This window comes from Alexandromys fortis, unplaced genomic scaffold (assembly GCF_014885135.2).
Source record: "Alexandromys fortis isolate MF-2015 unplaced genomic scaffold, M_Fortis_MF-2015_v1.1 scaffold_83, whole genome shotgun sequence".
Lineage (NCBI taxonomy): Eukaryota > Metazoa > Chordata > Mammalia > Rodentia > Cricetidae > Alexandromys > Alexandromys fortis.
In genome coordinates this window covers 145,310-152,791 of record NW_026068001.1, presented here as the reverse complement: position 1 = coordinate 152,791, position 7,482 = coordinate 145,310, and positions in this window count along the sequence as shown.

Sequence of the window (7,482 nt, the reverse complement as noted above, 5' to 3'; positions counted from 1 at the left end):
ACCTTACAAGACCTGGACAGAGGAGGGTTTTCCTTGGACTTCCCACGGGAGGGAGAGCCCTGATTGCTCTTTGGGCTGACGAGGGAGGGGGACTTGATTGGGGGAGGGGGAGGGAAATGGGAGGCGGAGGTGGGGAAGAGACAGAAATATTTAATAAATAAATAAATAAATAAATAAATAAATAAATCATGGAGAAAAAAAAGATACAGATACATAAAAAAGCATAGCCATGTTCAGAATCTACAAGAAATTCAGTTTGATTGAATCAATGTTCGATGATTTTTTTTTCTAGAATGAGAACATAAAGTTATATGAAGAGGATTTCTTTTTTCCCCCTTGTTGAGACAGGGTTTCTCTGTAGCTTTGGAAACTGTCCTGTAACTAGCTCTTGTAAACCAGACTGGCCTCAGACTCACAGAGATCCACCTGCCTCCGCCTCCAGAGTACAGGGATTTTAAAGGCATGTGCCATCACCACCCAACTGAAGGGCTTTTTTATATTATGCTGAAGTACTCAGATTCAGCATTGAAAACACTTGTATGGCATAGCATTATTGGCAATTTCTAAAGTTCACTCAGGAAACTATAGGGAGGGCAATTTGACAGGAGGAAAAATGGATTCAAAGATACTGAGAGGAGTTCTAAAACTCCATGTAAAAAGTGATAGCGTTTCAAACAAAGGCAATGACAAAGGAGACAATGAGAAGGAGATGTGATTAAATGGCAATTCTAAAGAAACTTCAATAGGCGATTGTGACCAGTTGAATAGACTCACTGTGAATAAGAAAAGGTTCTATGTGACTCTAAGTTTTCTGCTTTAGGTAACTTGGAAGGTGACAATGTCATTAATAAAAATCAGTTGAAACAATCCAGTAGGCAGTTGAATATATGGGTTCAAAGTAGAAGTGTGATGTGTAGGTTAGAGATAAGATTTTTTGCTTCATCAATATGTATGTGGAACCATGAGAGTAGAGAAGACTTTCCTAAGATTTGGCAGAATGACATGAAAAGAGTCTTCTGTTTGTCCTCTGGAAACAGGAACATTGAAGGGATAGGCATAGTAACAGAAATCGACAAAATAGAATTACTATCAAGAGAGACAGGAGTAATCCTCAGTGAGATGGAAGGTATGAACCACGTTATCAAAACATGACATGACCAGAGTCTACTGGAGTCTGCATGCTGGGGATTAGTTATGCTGAGGAGAATGTTTACTAGAATGGTGTCAGGATGCTCCTACTCCAAATGGGATGAGAAACAAATTGGAAGAAAGTAGGAACAGTGAATTCAGACTACTCCTATTTTTACTTTGAAGTATGGATTAATAAACAATCCAATAATAATGAACTTTGCTCTTAGTATCTCTTGTACTCTGGTGTTGGTTTTTATTTGTACCTAATGTACAGCAAATCTCTGTTTATTACTGTATGGTTTATATAGCATATATGAGTAAACATACCGATATGAAAATGTACTTTTGAAAGGGTGATGGTTGATCAGTCTTGAAGATCCCTTCTGAACAGTATGTTTTGCACACATACTGAGATCTTTGGTTCTGGAAGATAATACATGACTCAAAGTAGCCCTGTCCCCAGTTTGGGGAGAACGTTACTACTTAGGGCATTTGTTCCTCATAGAAGCATCTACATTTCTGGCCACTACATTACTTTCCCCATGGACTTCCATTGGAGAAGGAGATTATAAGTCAAAGATGAAGAACCCATCTTCATTCCTCAAGGAAATATGAAAACTAAAACCAAACACTACACAGGCTGAATCTCAGGTGGTGGTCCTCAACATTTTTCCAGTTTGACCTACCTGTGAAAACAGGACATGTCCAGTCAGTAGCCAGTTTATTGCAGCTAACTCAGGAGACTATAATGATGACTAGTTTCATTAAATACCCAGATTCTGTCTTCACAATTTTATATCAACTTCTTAATCACTCTGTGTCCAGGATTCAGGTATAGAAAGTGAGTCAGGGGTATAGACAAATGCTTCAGATTTCAGATGCCCCCCCCCAAAGGCCTGTGTTATAAACAGTTGGTTCCTAGTGCTGTTGTTGGAAGGTGGCATATCCTTTCAGAGATAAGGCATAGGAGAGTGTTTTTTTTTTTTTTTTTTTTTTTGATAGTTGGAGGCATGCCCTTGAAGGGGAATATAGAGTCCTGCCCATTCCTTTTTCTCTTTTGTTACTTGGCCACCAGGGGTTCAGTTTTGTTTTATCGCACTCCCCTTCAACAATACGCTGCCTATCTTAGCATGCCTTCTATTTCTGTGATAAAGCATTGGTCAAAAGAACTTGGAATGGCAAGAGTTTGAGTTATACTTTATAGTTTATCGTGTAAAGTAGGAGCTAAGGGTAGGAACTGAAGCAGAGACCATGCAGGAACACTGCTTACTGGCTTGCTCTCTGTGGTTCCCTCAGCTACCTTTCATATACAACCCAGGCCTACCTGACTAACGATGGCACTGTCTACAATGGGCTGGAAATTCCAATATCAATCCACAATTCAGAAATCGCCCCCACAGACATATCTCCAGGTTGATTTGATCAAGGCGATTCCTTAGGTGAGATTTCCTCTTCCTTGGTATTTCTATGTTTGTAACTTGTGGACAAAACTATGGCATTGCCTCAGTATGGTACCAAGACAATATGGCCAACCAAACACAGACTGATTCTTCCAAATTGTGAGTCAAAATAATCCTTTTCTATTTTATTAATCTTCTGTTTCATTCTTTGAAAACTTCATACATGTGTACAGTCTCAGTTTCATCCACCTCAACTCCCTCTCTTCAGCATCCCTGGATCCCTGTAACACATCTTCCTTCCAAATTCACATCTTCTTTTGAAAAGATGATTATCTCAGGTATTTGTTACAGATACAGAAAGATGACTAACACATTTAGTCACTTGCTTTGATGTTCTACTCTTTCAAGAATTGCCGTGGTAAAATAAAAGAGAAAGTAAAAGCAACAGGCACACAGCTCTTAGCTTTTCCTTTAGTTGCACGTTTACCTAAAGCCTGTCTTCTGGCCATGAGTTGGGGCCATCAGGATAGGGAATAAAAATGACATGTTCTTAATTTTTATGTGCTTATGGAATAATGATCTAGACATGTGGAAAAGCAAAGAATGAATGCTGTTTTAATGCATTAATAAATGCCTGGGTTCTAAGATTTGGAACCTGAAGTTTATTTAATAAAAGGAGCTTGTTAAAAATATGTAACCTTATAGCTAGGTTCAAAAACCCAATTTTATCCATTATATAATTGAAATGCTATATATTTGCCACAAAATAAGCATGATATAAGTCTGTTGTTATATTAATAATTAAGCTAAATGAACTATCAGGTTACATGCATAAGTCATGGGTTTTAAATGCTGATACTTCAAGATAAGCTGGCTTAAATACAAGTGTGATTAAAATAGATGAATATTTTGTGAAGATTCTGAATAGAGCTTTTGGCACTTCCAAGGACTTTAGAGATTGATGTACAGGTTCTTTATCATGATTAGATTCATTCTAAACCACACAGTTCTTTATTATTTCATTCAGTTGTATGAGCACCACTCTGAACATAGTAAAGAAGGAAATGCTAAGACGATTAGACATTTGTAGTAGTAGTAACTTTTGAACCGTCAAACACTTGGCCCTTAATTTCTATCCAGCCTATTTTCTCCATACAAGCTAAGAGACACAATCAGAGTTTCTATAATTAACAAGTCTAGCGTCTCTGTGATTTGACAGGATGAAGATATGGTGTCTGCTCACCTGACAGTCAAAGTGGTCAGAGAGGAGAAATCTCCTCTGATTCTTGTAATTATTCAGACATCCAGTTTCTCTTATTTTGTGTTATCATCATCTTCTACATTCATCCACCTGTGACTTCTTATAGATCCAAAAAGACAATGCAGAAGTTTGTGGAATAGATATCAGTGTCGCTCCACCATTATCTATCAGCAAAAAATTGTATAAATAAGATATGTGTCTTTCCCATGAAGATTTAAAACTTTCAGTGTTTTTTAAAGGTTAAAAATTCTCTATGGGATTGGCACAGAAATGTCTACAGAGTATTTAATCATTGGATAGAAACAATTTGAGGATGATACATTAGATATAATGATGCACACAATATCCAATCTAAAATTACAGTAAAAATTTTAAAAGATAAATTAATGGTATAGGAGGTCCTTCTGTCTTTGTGTTGCTTTCACTGGTAATAAGGAAATTGCTTTGGGCCCCTGATAGGGCAGAACTTAGGTAGTTGAACACTGTAATTAGGACAAGGCATCAGGCTACAGAATGGGAAAATATCTTTACCAATTAAATATCCAATAAAGAGTTAATATTTAAAATATATAAAGAATTTTTAATGGACGTCAAAATACAAATAACCCAACTAAAAGCAGTGTGCAGAACTAAACAGAGAGTTGTGAAAAGATGAAACACAATGGCAATGAAAGAAAGCCATGGTCAATATCCTTAGTCATCAGGGAAATGGAAATGAAAACTAGTTGAGAGGCCATCTTACCCCACTCAGATTGCCCAAGATCAATAAAACAAATGACCACACATGCTTGTGAAGATGCATGAAAAGGGGACGCTTATTTATTGCAATTGGGAGTGCAAAATTGTACAGTCACTATGCAAATCTGTGCGGCAGTTTCTCAAAAAGATGAAAATCAACCTAACAAAAGATCCAGCTATACTACTTTTGTATGTGTATCCAAAGCACTCTATCTTACTGCAGGGATATTTGTTCATTCATATTCATTGCTAATATATATATACATATATATATATAGTAGCTAGAAATTGGAAACAGCCTAGATGTCCATCCACCAATGAATGAATAATGAAAATGTGGCCCATTTTTTACACAATGAAATATTTATCCAGCTGTTCAGAAAAATGAAATTTGCAGGAAAATGAATAGAACTATTTTATAAAATCATCTTCATTGAGGTAACCAAGACCCAGAAAAGCAAACATTGCATGTTTTCTCTTATATATAATTATTAGTTTGTAAGATTTATACATGTATGTTTCATTTAGAATACCCTCAGAGGTTAGGTAGCTCATAAGTGACTAGTGACAGGGAGGAATAAAAGGGACCCTAGAATACAAGGATTGAATGAGGAGGGGATGGGAGGGCAGGGTAAAGGAGGGAATGTGAGAGAGAAGACTAATACTAAAGGATTTTTGAAAATCCATATGGAAATTTTCTTCTACAGAAGCTTCCTGAAATATAAAGGAAATTTAAATGGCATAACCATATAATGGAAGAGACAAAGCTTCAACTAAACACATCTCTTCTTTTATTAGAAATCCATATCAAAATGCCAGGAGAAGTAACTTACATGCTTAGTGATGTGAGTGATTTATATTCTAGACATGCTGCTTATCACTCTGTGGTCCATTATAACTGACAGTTTACTGATGGGCACTGATACATGAACTATTGTTTGAGTATCAGTGATCTGTGAAAGGATGCAGACAGGGAGAAAAGAGATTTCAGTTGTGGACCCTGGAATAGGACCACAGTTGTGGTGAGAGTAGGGTAGTCATAAAAACAGAAAGAAATAAGATCCTGCACTAATGTATACTATCTAAAGACAGGTAACAGAAACTTCCAGGGATGCAAGGAAAGTGAGCAGGGCTGTTAATTGTCATGAAGAAGTAAATGCTGAGAATTCTGAGAGAAAGCCAATGGAGTTCTCATTCTCTGTGTCCCTGTCTCTGTCTCTTTATATGTCTCTGTCTGTCTGTCTTTCCCCCACCTCTGTGTGTGTGTGTGTGTGTGTGTGTGTGTGTGTGTGTGTGTGTGTGTGGCTGCACACATGTGAGTATTGTGTGAACACTAGCTTGAATATTTGGGAAAGCATATGATATGATTGAACAACCATTCTGTGTTAGAACTGTACCATGTACTCTGTCTGCAATCATTACCTCATTCCACGGGCTTGTTGATTAAATAAAAGATGATAAGAGTGGTAAAGAGGGTGGTGGTGGCACAGATCTTTAATCTTAGCAGAAGCAGGGAGCAGAGCTCTGTGAGTTTGAGGCCAGCCTGATCCACAGAGTGAGATCCACACAACACAGTGAAATCCTGTCTTGAAAAACAAAAACAAACCAAAAAGCATTTTTTTTTTGGCCTGGTAGTGGTGGCAAAAAAATGCTTTAGTCCCACTACTCAGGAGGCAGAGGGACATAGATCTCTGTGAGTTAGAGGTCAGCCTGGTCTACAAGAGCTAGTTCCAGAACAGCCACGGATAAACAGAGAAACCTTGTCTCAAGAAACAAAAAACAACAACAACGGAGTGGTGAGGAATAGACAACAGGGTGCTAGGAACTAAGGAAAGTGTGGATAGACAACAGAGTGCTAGAGACTAAGGAACTGCGGATAGGCTAATACAAAGAATAGTTGCAGAGAAAAATAGGGATAGGAAGAAGGACGTATCATGGTAAAGTATAAAGTAGAGGTATGTATAATAGAACTCACTCCTTAATTACTTATTGTAATCAATAAGGTGGAGGCATGATTAGGTAGAGCAGGATTAAATCAGAAGAAAAGATATATAATATGCTGTAGGGAATGTGATGGGGACACCAAAATAAATATGCTTAAAATAAGATCACTTCATGATCTCTTTTACTGAGGCTCCAAAGGACAGAAATCAGTAATGTAGAAGACAGGGGTCGCTTGTGCCATTGGCAAAAGCATAAGATAGTGGATAAATTGGAGCTACCAACCTCAAAATATTTTTCTTTGATCCTGAATTTCCAATAGCGTGATTTCTTGAAGGGATTTATTTTAAACAGACAATTGTGACAACCCACAGTCCCTTCTGTAGGTAAGGGTATCATTGATGAGTTATCAAAAAAGGCGTGGGAAGCTTCCAGCTGCATCCTCCCCTCAAGAAATCATAAGAGCAAAGTACCTTGTAGAAAGAAAGAAGTTCACAGGATCATTGTCTCTGCCCCTCCTTAAGTGGCTTTAAAACAAAATGGGCGGCTGTAAGCCTGTCTCACATAGAAAGAGACAGATTATTGGGTGATGTACAGTGAGCAGGACACTGTCATAAGGCTCTTCCTGAGGATAGGGAAAATTGAAGCCATTATAAGAAGGAATGAAGAATAGAGACTTGCTGATTAATAGCAGCTCAGCAATGACAGCCACTGAGATGGAGGATCATAAAAATTCCCAGTAGGATTGCAGCGTGACTCTCAAATCATTTCTGTACAGACTCTGTCCAGTAGTGAGCTCGGGAAATTTCAGACATTGCTGGTTTCTTATTCCCATCTCAGATCTTGAGCAGTTGGAATTCCACTCTGCTTTCTTTTCTCCTTTGCTTTAAGACAATGGTCAAAAGGAGAGGCAAAGAGAGAGGAGAGAAAGCACACACTTCCCTACCTTTTGAAAGAAACTTTCGCAGTTGATGACTTGAGTCAGTAATGTACAGTTTCCACACTAGTAAT